General features: G+C 46.1%; 1 non-coding gene across 1 annotated transcript; it reads left to right on the forward strand.

Moving 5' to 3' along the window:
- Positions 1–9108: 9108 nt before the first annotated feature.
- Positions 9109–9214, forward strand: LOC132240323 (U6 spliceosomal RNA). Its single transcript, XR_009454253.1, has one exon. It is a non-coding gene; the product is annotated as a U6 spliceosomal RNA (small nuclear RNA).
- Positions 9215–10612: the final 1398 nt, after the last annotated feature.

Here is a 10612-nt window from a genome sequence, read left to right on the forward strand (position 1 = left end):
TATATACTAGAGGCCTGGTGCACGAATTCCTGCACCAGTGGGGTCCCTCGGCCTGGCCTGCAGAATCGGCCTGAAACCAGCTCTCCGACATTCCCTGAGGGGCCCTGGATTGAGAGAGAGCACAGGCCAGGCTAAGGGACCCCACCGGTGCATGATTGGGATGTGGGAGGGACGCAGGAGGGCTCCAGGGTGTGTCTGGCCAGTCTCACCTGATCACCTGGACCCCAGCAGCAAGCTAACCTACTGGTCAGAGCGTCTGCCACCTGGTGGTCAGTGAACATCATAGCAAGTGGTTGAGCAGCCTTAGCATATCATTAGCATATTATGCTTTGATTGGTTGAACGGACAACCAGACAATAGCATATTAGGCTTTTATTATATAGGATTTAATCCTCACTCGAGGATATTTTTCCATTGATTTTTAGAGAGAGTAGGAGGGGGAAGAGAGAGAGAGAAACATTGATGTGAGAGAGACACATCGATTGGTTGCCTTCTGCATGCATCCTGACCAGGGCCTGGGCTGGGAAGGAGCCTGCAACTGCAGTGTGTGTCCTTGACTGGAATCAAACCCGGGATCCTTCAGTCACAGGCCTATGCTCTATCCATTGAGCCAAACTGGCTAGGGCCAGGTATATTATTTTTAAGAGACAGCTGATTAATTGTCCCAGCAAATGTTTATTTTAGGAAAATATGGACAGACCTAGTCCAATTCATTATAAAGTCTACAGCACTGGTCTTTCATGAAATCTCTAACAGTGACTATTTCAGCAATAATAAAAATGCTTGACTGAAATTTTTGAAGGGTTATAACAAGTTCAAAGTTGAACTGTGTGTTGATAAGCAGAGCTCTATACATTCTGAGGTTCAGTTTGATATATAACAGTACCTGAGTTGCCACTGGCAAGTTTCCCATAGATTACATCTCTCTATTCTGTACGCTTCTTGCCAGTCCTACGCTGAGGCATTTATTCAGGCCACGCTCATCTTCTGCCTAGATTAATGCAACGGCCCCCTCTCTCTCTTCTCTGCCTCCAGCCCTGGGAACTTTCCACACTGCAGCCAGCGTGAACTCTCTGAATTGTTATTACTTGCTTACTCCCCCATTCTCCTCATTGCTTTTGGAATAAAGATTAGATCCCTTAAAGCAACATACAAGACCCCTAACATCTGCAACTTCACATTACTCATGCCACTGTATTTTATGCTCTTGCCACATCGAGCTACTTCCTGTTCCACAAACACGCTATGCTCTCTCCTACCCCTGGATCTCCTCCTTTCCAATCTTCAAATTTGAATTTAACTGTCACTTCCAGAAGTTTTGTTTTTTCTGCCCAACCACGGTCCCAAGGTTAAGTGACTTGCCCATCTCTTTCCCTAACGTTTCTTATGGCAGGACTCTTGTTTTCTTTTTATTTATTTACTAGAGTCCTGGTGCACAATATTCGTGCACTGGGGGTGGAGGGTCCCTCAGCCCAGCCTGTGCCCTCTCGCAGTCTGGGACACCTCAGAGGATGTCCGCCTGCTGGCCTCCCCATGGGGAGTGGGCCTAAGCCACAGTCAGACATCCTTAGCACTGCCACTGAGGTGGGCTGCTGCACTGGCCAGCCATTAGCCCCATCTACACTCCACCATGGCAGGGTGGGGAAAGCAACATTTAGATGTGGACGGACAAACAGGAAGTACCCACCAAGTGATCTACTATTATGAGAGCTCGAAAACAACAATGTTGAAACAATGCCACCAAGACTGGGAACTGGTGTGTGTGTGTGTGTGGGGGGGGGGGGGGGGGGCATTCTGAGTAAATGGAGAGAAACGTTCCTTAAAACTAGATGGGAACAGGTCTTGTAATCAGTGCCTTTCAACAAAATTAAAATAATTTGACCTTTAATGAAAGGTTAAACTTACGTTGCCTCTTATGTGCCTTTTCAACCATGTTTGTAATCTGATTTAACACCACTTGGTCATGTATGTTACTCCATCACTCTTAAAGTCAGATTCCTTGAAATGATTGCTATCCCCTTACACTTTGGGGGAAACGGGTTCTCTAGGTATAGAAACTTTATTTAAAAAGTACAAGAAACTAGGAATGTAGAGTAGGGTAGTCCAAGGGAGTAGACTATGGGATTCTGAGTCTGGGTTGCAAAAAAACTGTGAGATTCAAGGTTGTGTGAGGCTCACTGGGTTTCAATCTGCACAGATAAAAATTTGAATATCTTTTAATTTTCAGGGTGTTTTTTTTTTTTTTTACTTACACCCTATTTTGGAGTGTACAGTGTTCCCTCCCTGCCGGGGTCCAGCCCCAGCGGGTCCAGGGGTCCCCAAAGGCGTGGACGGAGTCGGCGAAGAAGGAATGACACGGAGACAGCGTTCAGTTGATCAGCAGCCTAGCCAGGATCTCCAGCCAAGTTCTGGTCTCGATCTCCAGAGAGGTTCTGCTTCAGATCTCCAGCCAGGTTCAGTCCGGGTTCTCCAGCCAGGTTCTAGTCAGGCTCTCCTGCCAATCTCCGCAGTCAGGTTCAGTCCAGGATCCCCTGCCATGTTCTCCCGCTAGGCTCTGTCTCTAGGCTCCGAGGCCAGTCCCTCTCCAGGATCCTCCGGCATGCTCTCTCCAGCGAAGTTCTTCTGTCTCTAGTTCTGTGTTCTAAATTCTGTGTTCTGAGTTCTGAGTGTTTCTGTCTTGTTACAACTGTATTTATACCAGTTGATTCAATCCTATCAATCTCTATTACAAAGGTTAGGGCGTTTCTTATCTCCATTCCAGGGAGAAAAGATTATGTAGTTTAAGCATGATTGTTCGTAGTTAAAGGGATTAATTACCCGCCTGGCACTTAGTTGAGGGGTTTTATTCCCTCCCTAACTTCAGGGGAAAATCCCTACCTGGGGATTCAACCTTTCTCGGAGAGGTGACCTTGGTTAAAACCCAGCGCCAAGAAGGTGAGCAAACATATTAAGAACCGTATGCCATATATGCCAGGTCCCTTGAAACAGCAAGGATGGACCGGCTCCCGGCAAATTCCCCCTTTTTTATTTTTTAAAAGCAAGCATTAAAAAGAAAAACCTGAAACGCTCTCTTGTATCCATTTTAAGAGTAGGATTGGCGCTTTCTGCTATTACCTGAGTCCTGATCTATCACCCCAGGGAGAGCTTGCCAATCCTGCACTTTCCCGGGGTGGAAAGGCTGCAGTGGGGTTAAGGATAAGGCTCCTTGGGCCTACCTTCTCCCATGCCTCTACATTTACCTTTCCGGCACCTTTCCTTCCTCAGAAAAGCATGGACGTATTTCTTGTATAAAATGTTCTGTCTGACTGGGAGTAACCTTAATTCCTCTGCTAACAAGCATATATGTTAAAAGATCAATACGGAGTCTTTTTTCTTTAGACTCAGTATGGCACATCTTCTTAATCTAAAGATCAATACAGAGTCTTCTTTCTTTGGACTCAGTATGGCACATCTTCTCAATCTAAGTTCTGTACTATCCACCTTCTTACCCTATTTATCCTCTATAGGGGGGTCTGTAGCACCCTGGTGGAGTCCTATCCGTCCTGAGTGTGGGGTTCTCAATGGGGGGGGGCTTTACCTAAGGGAATCCTGTTCCAGGGGTTCCCAAAGGTGTGGACGGAGTCGGCGAAGACTATCCACCCTCTTCCTACGGTGGAGTCTGATCCGTCCCGAGTGTGGGGGTTCTCAATGGGGGAGGGGGGCTTACCTAGGGGAATCCTGTTCCAGGGGTTCCCAAAGGTGTGGACGGAGTCGGCGAAGACTATCCACCCTCTTCCTACGGTGGAGTCTGATCCGTCCCGAGTGTGGGGGTTCTCAATGGGGGAGGGGGGCTTACCTAGGGGAATCCTGTTCCAGGGGTTCCCAAAGGTGTGGACGGAGTCGGCGAAGACTATCCACCCTCTTCCTACGGTGGAGTCTGATCCGTCCCGAGTGTGGAGGTTCTCAATGGGGCGGCTTACCTAAGGGAATCCTGTTCCAGGGGTTCCCAAAGGTGTGGACGGAGTTGGCGAAGACTATCCACCCTCTTCCTACGGTGGAGTCTGATCCGTCCCGAGTGTGGGGTTCTCAATGAGGTGGGGGCTTACCTAAGGGAATCCTGTTCCAGGCATTCCCAAAGGTGTGGACGGAGTCGGCGAAGACTATCCACCCTCTTCCTACGGTGGAGTCCGATCCGTCCCGAGTGCGGGGCGCTTACCTAGGGGTCCCTGTTCGGGCGCCAGATGCCGGGGTCCAGCCCCAGCGGGTCCAGGGGTCCCCAAAGGCGTGGACGGAGTCGGCGAAGAAGGAATGACACGGAGACAGCGTTCAGTTGATCAGCAGCCTAGCCAGGATCTCCAGCCAAGTTCTGGTCTCGATCTCCAGAGAGGTTCTGCTTCAGATCTCCAGCCAGGTTCAGTCCGGGTTCTCCAGCCAGGTTCTAGTCAGGCTCTCCTGCCAATCTCCGCAGTCAGGTTCAGTCCAGGATCCCCTGCCATGTTCTCCCGCTAGGCTCTGTCTCTAGGCTCCGAGGCCAGTCCCTCTCCAGGATCCTCCGGCATGCTCTCTCCAGCGAAGTTCTTCTGTCTCTAGTTCTGTGTTCTAAATTCTGTGTTCTGAGTTCTGAGTGTTTCTGTCTTGTTACAACTGTATTTATACCAGTTGATTCAATCCTATCAATCTCTATTACAAAGGTTAGGGCGTTTCTTATCTCCATTCCAGGGAGAAAAGATTATGTAGTTTAAGCATGATTGTTCGTAGTTAAAGGGATTAATTACCCGCCTGGCACTTAGTTGAGGGGTTTTATTCCCTCCCTAACTTCAGGGGAAAATCCCTACCTGGGGATTCAACCTTTCTCGGAGAGGTGACCTTGGTTAAAACCCAGCGCCAAGAAGGTGAGCAAACATATTAAGAACCGTATGCCATATATGCCAGGTCCCTTGAAACAGCAAGGATGGACCGGCTCCCGGCACCTCCCAAATTCATATTGCAGCCCTAACCATTAGGGCTGCAGAATGTGACTGCATAAGGTCTGAAAGGGTGTGATTAAATTACAATGAGGTCATCAGGAGGGGCCATCATCCAATATGACTGGTGTCCTTTAAGAAGATATAAGGACACAGACAGATGCATGGGGAAGTGATGTGAAGACGTAGTGAGAAGGTAGCCAACTACAAGTCAAGGAGAGAGAGGCCTTATAGGAAACCAACCCTGCCACACCTTGATCTTGGACTTCCGGACTCTGGAATTGTGGGAAAATAAGCATCTGTTGCTTCTGCCACCGGTTGGTGGTACTTTGTTATGGCAGCTCTAACTAAATCACCCTCAATCATAATTCTTGCAATTTTTAGCGGACAAATTTCCTACATCCCTCTAGGATGCATTTTCTCGCATGAATTATGTCACCTCTAAGGGTTTTGGACAGCCCGCCAGTTTGTAACATGATTAGAACAACAGCAAAATAGTGAAAACGGATCTCAAATACCAGGAATGCTGCCAGCATTCTTCAGGCAGTGAGCGAGGGCCTGCTGTTTCCTGTCATCGGAGAGCCCGTGGGATCCAGTTCGTGGGTGTGCAGTTCCAACTGGGTACGTTTCTTTAACAAACACTAAAACCCAGCAAGTCTCTGAGTTGCTGCTGTTTTCGGGTGGAAAAGTCCAAAGAGATGGAGGATTTCAGTGGGAATGCCACTGGTAAAAATGTAAGGAGAACTCAAGAAATCTTCCCTCTTCAGATCACTTCAGCCAAATGAAAGGTTCATTCATAACCACATTCAAAATCTCTCCAGAAATAAGTATACGACCGACCCTAAATCTAATCAGACATCTACCGGGTGAGTTATGATTTTCATTAAAAATGTAGGCTAGAAGCAAAAATTATTGACTTGCTATAGTGTGTGTGTGTGTGTGTGTGTGTGTGTGTGTGTGTGATGCAGACATAAGGGGTCCTTATATTATGATTAACAAACTAATCATTTCCACACATCTGGAACAAGGCCCACATGGAGAATATTCCTAAAGGAGAAATTATTCTGTTTTAAAAGATGTTCCAAACCATGAAATGATAACACAACCTCTACATTAACTCATGATTGGTGATGTATATTCACTATCAACAAACAGCAATCTGACGCCCTAGACCACTGGTTCTCAACCTTCTGGCCCTTTAAATACAGTTTCTCATGTTGTGACCCAACCATAAAATTATTTTCGTTGCTACTTCATAACTGTCATGTTGCTACTGTTATGAATCGTCATGTAAATATCTGATATGCAGGATGTCTTAAGCAACCCCTGTGAAAGGGTCGTTCGACCGCCAAAGGGGTCGCGACCCACAGGTTGAGAACCGCTGCCCTATACTCTCAGCCCTGCCGTGGCATCCGGTGCACATAAAAGACTGGGCATGCCTTCCCATGTCCCACCAGCCCTCCAGGAACTGCTCCTTCCTACTCACTAGCCTCCGCTCATAAGGTCTCAGCGTGCCACTGTCCATTTGGCTGCCTTGCTAGTCCCTAAATACACCAAACCCTCACCTCAGGGCCTTTGCACGTGCTATTCCCTTGGCTTTGGGCTTAGTTTATTCCTTCCCATCTGTAAAGACTCAACTCTAACATCACCTCCTTTCCTGGACTATCTCATGTCTGCTTCCCCCTATTAACTCTCATGTGACCCTAGTTATGTCCTATAGAAACACTCTGAGTCTTCACTTACCATGTTGATGTAGCTTCCATACTGTTCAGTGTCCTTTTCCTGCTGGAGCACAAGTGGCCTGTAACTGGTAACGTCCCAGAAGGCAAATAGCTTGTTTTTCTTGTTTACAGGTCAGTCTCTAGAGGCAACTGTGCAGATGGAGATGCTCAATAGATACTCAATGAATAAATAAACGATAGGATTTCCATATATACATATATGCAGTATTATATAACCATGCTTTCAATCTTAGCCCATTTTCTTGACAATATTTTTGTTTTTTCAAAACTTGGAGACATGCTAGATTATTTGGTCTTTTTCATGGGTCTTATTTTAAGTTTCATTTTACTCCATCGAATGAATAAATCATGCTTGCCTGCCATTTGCCAGGCACCGTACTAGGCACCTGATATGACTCTGTACTCTTCCTCCCAACCCTCTCTCCATTTTCCGTAGTTCTCTGAGATCATGGAAGAACAACCGATACAAATATTCTTAGGATTTGTGTGCCCTCAACACTTCCATCTGAAGCAGGAGATAGAAATGCTATGCCTGCAGACCTGTAATTCTGTTGGTGCTGCGGTTCCGTTTTCATTATTTTAGGTTCCTACCAACCCCTTGTACTGATACAGTGGATACACGCCATAAAGGATTGCACCACGGCCTGGGTAGCCCTCTGCGTTACTGTCCTGCGTCCAAGAAATACATGGCCAGGAGGAGAAGCTTTGGGGAAAGGCGTTTTTCTCGGGCAGGAACAATTTCCATTTGAAAACGAATGTTTAAAGGAGGCCAGTTCCATCTGCTAATGTGACAGGTGACCTAACGCCTATGAAAAATGCCTTGGCTTTCCCCCCAGGCTCTCCTATTCCAGAAAAGCAGGCAGGAATGGCGAACTCTGGGCCTTGATTGCCCCGCACGAGGCTGTGTCCTTGCTGGTGAGGTGGTGCTTTGCCGCTCTCTGCTCACCCTTCAAGCTGCAGCCATAAACGTGCTCGCCGCCTACGGCAATGCGTTATGGTCAAGTTAAAACCACTTCATTGCACTTCATCCAAAGGGTGATGTAAACGTTTGCTCATAACTAGGGAGTGTCTATTGAACATTCCAACTGTGTGTGTGTGTTCCGGGCATTTACCACATGACAATAAAGCCATTAAGTGGGACATGCGTGTTCCTACATTCCTTCTGGAGCCTTCGCTCTCCTCCTGCTTCATCATTACATTGACACGCATGTCCCTTTCCCCTCCCGGGAAAGTCCCCGGGCAGCGGGAGGACAGACGTCCCCTGTGTTGGGGGAAATCTTTGCATGTCTAGCCCAGAGGTGCAGACAGCGCCCAGAAGTTGGCAGACTGGCATTTCACCGCTCTGCCCGTGGTGGTTGGGAAAGGAGATGGGGAGCTCTGCCGTTGCAGGGTTTGCATCTGTGCATGTGATTTAGCGCTTCATGCAGCGCAGTCAAGTGTGTCTGCAAAATGCAGACTGAACACCGAGGTGCAGATTCATGGTCCCGCCCATCAAAATGCAAAATAAAGCATAAAAGACGCGCCAGCTCTGATGCTGTGGAGGCATCTGACAGACGGCACTGAATCAGTGAGGACGCTACAGAGTTCCTCTCCGCCCGAGAACTTTCCAGTGTCATGCTGGGCTGGGATGGCGACGGTAAGAATTCAAGTGCTCAGCGCAGTGGCCAGAAGGTAAACGTGAACCAGGAGACAAGGGAAGACGCAGCAGGTACGAGATCCTGAGGGAATAGCGATATCATGTCGTGGAGGTGTTCTTGCCATTCCGACAATTCAATGCTTAAATCTGATTCTCCGTGAACTTCACTGTGCCAGCGGTGGCAGGGAGTTGCCTGAGGATGCATCCCTTCTTGGAGAGTTCATTCTTGGGGTCACCATGTGCTGAGAAGTGTTCTGAGAGTGGAATTTAGCAAGAGCTCACGTCCAGGCCTTGTTGACTTTCACCACAGCACCTAAGAGTCAAGCCCCTTTCATCATTATAAGAAATAGTATATTTTCCCCTTTAACATAGTCTCTCAGGTTTTAACTCTCACACTTGTGAATGCCCACACACGCAACAGCAAGAACATGGATATTTAGTAAATATGGATTTCCTTCCTTTCCTCTAAGTACTACGAGAGAATTTTTAACTCATTTTTAATGCAAGCAGGGAAAGACTTCAAAGTAGAGCAAATCTCCAAATAGCGTTTAGAATAAGTGTGTGTTGATATAGATTCAGAAAAAGTAATTACCTAAAAAAATATGAATCTAATGGTAGGAAGCAGAAGGGGTTCTGTTTTCAGCTCTTTTGAGTATCAACTTTGGGAAATAATATTGGTAATACAGTGCTGCTACGATAAACTTTATGAGGCTAACAAATATAAGATTTCTTGAAGTTTACATTAATTTTTCATCTTCTACATTCGTTTTTCAAAAATCATTACTAAGTGCTCACTTCGGCAGCACACATACTAAAATTGGAACGACACAGAGAAGGTTAGCATGGTCCCTGCGGAGGATGACATGCAAATTCGTGAAGCGTTCCTCATTTAAAAAAAAAAAATAATTATTTACCTTCATTTTAAAAAACAATCCTGCTGTTAACAGTACATTTAACTTTGACTAAACAGTCAGCAAGAAGTCCTCAAGCAGGCGAGGGCAGCCACGGAGGCCTGCATCCCTCGGGGCTGCAATGGTGTTAGGTTTGGCGAGGGGAACCTCATTTCACAGACACTCCCACTGCCGGGCGAGGACACGTCTCGCCGTGTGGGAGAGTGGATTAGAATTCCTCTGCGCCCGGAAATGCCATATTTTACCTTAGGATACGTCATTGACATACTCTCTTTATTTCATCACACCTCTTAGCGCTTGCTTGCTCTTCCTCTCTTTCAATCTCTCTCTCACACACACACACTGAAAAGAAAGCTGTTTTGATTTTTCTTTTACTCCCAGCAAATCATTCCCTTTTCCTGTGGGCTTATAATTCTAAATGAATGATATGTGATTCGAATTCATTCATTAGTTAGCACCTTATTAATTTTTGTATCCAAGGCACCAACACAGGGTGCCCAAACTGACTAGCTAGCCATGCTTGGTGAATTAATTAGTAACATATGTGCAAGGCGGGCTCCATATTTCATCCCCACACTGTGGGAACTTACAGTAGGAAAGGCCTCTCATCAATTCAGGCCGCTGCAAATTGCATTTTGATTTTGACTTAGGGTCTTCAAGCCATCCATCAATATCTTGATCATCCATGTAAAAAAAAAAAACTGAACCCACTTCAGGAAATAAAAATGTATGTGTCCAAATATTAGTTTAGAGGGAAGGATTGCATTTTTTGGTAAAGGTAAACTCTTCACATAGGATTTTCCCCATTACATATGTAAAACATAATTTCTTTATACAGAAAACATTTCTATCTCCACATTTTACGTGTTTCCAATTTAGGTATTTGTACATATAAACATTGTTTTATAACATTTCATTGCTTAAGGACTTAAAAGGAACTATTTGGAAAGGTTTTGTATTTTATTATTTTGAAAGGAAATTCATACTTGCTTTGTTTAAGAAATTACATACACAACTTCCCTAGTGACTTTGATCTTCCTAAAATAACTGCAAGTACTTTTATTCAATCAGCCAATCAATGCATATTTATTGACCTGCTCTGTTGACCAAGGCTATTCAATACTGACTGTTCCAATTTATTTGATCTTGAATCATTGCTTTATTTGGGCAGCAGATTCATAATAATGGCAACACATTTCATTTTGTTTTTATTTCTTTACTAGAGGCCGGGTGCACAAAATTCGTGCACGGGGAGGGGAGGGTGTCCCTCAGCCCAGCCTGCACCCTCTCCAATCTGGGACCCCTCAGGGGATGTCTGAATGCCGGTTTAGGCCCGATGTGGGATCGGGCCTAAACCGGCAGTCAGACATCCCTCTCACA

This window comes from Myotis daubentonii, chromosome 8, assembly GCF_963259705.1.
Source record: "Myotis daubentonii chromosome 8, mMyoDau2.1, whole genome shotgun sequence".
NCBI lineage: Eukaryota > Metazoa > Chordata > Mammalia > Chiroptera > Vespertilionidae > Myotis > Myotis daubentonii.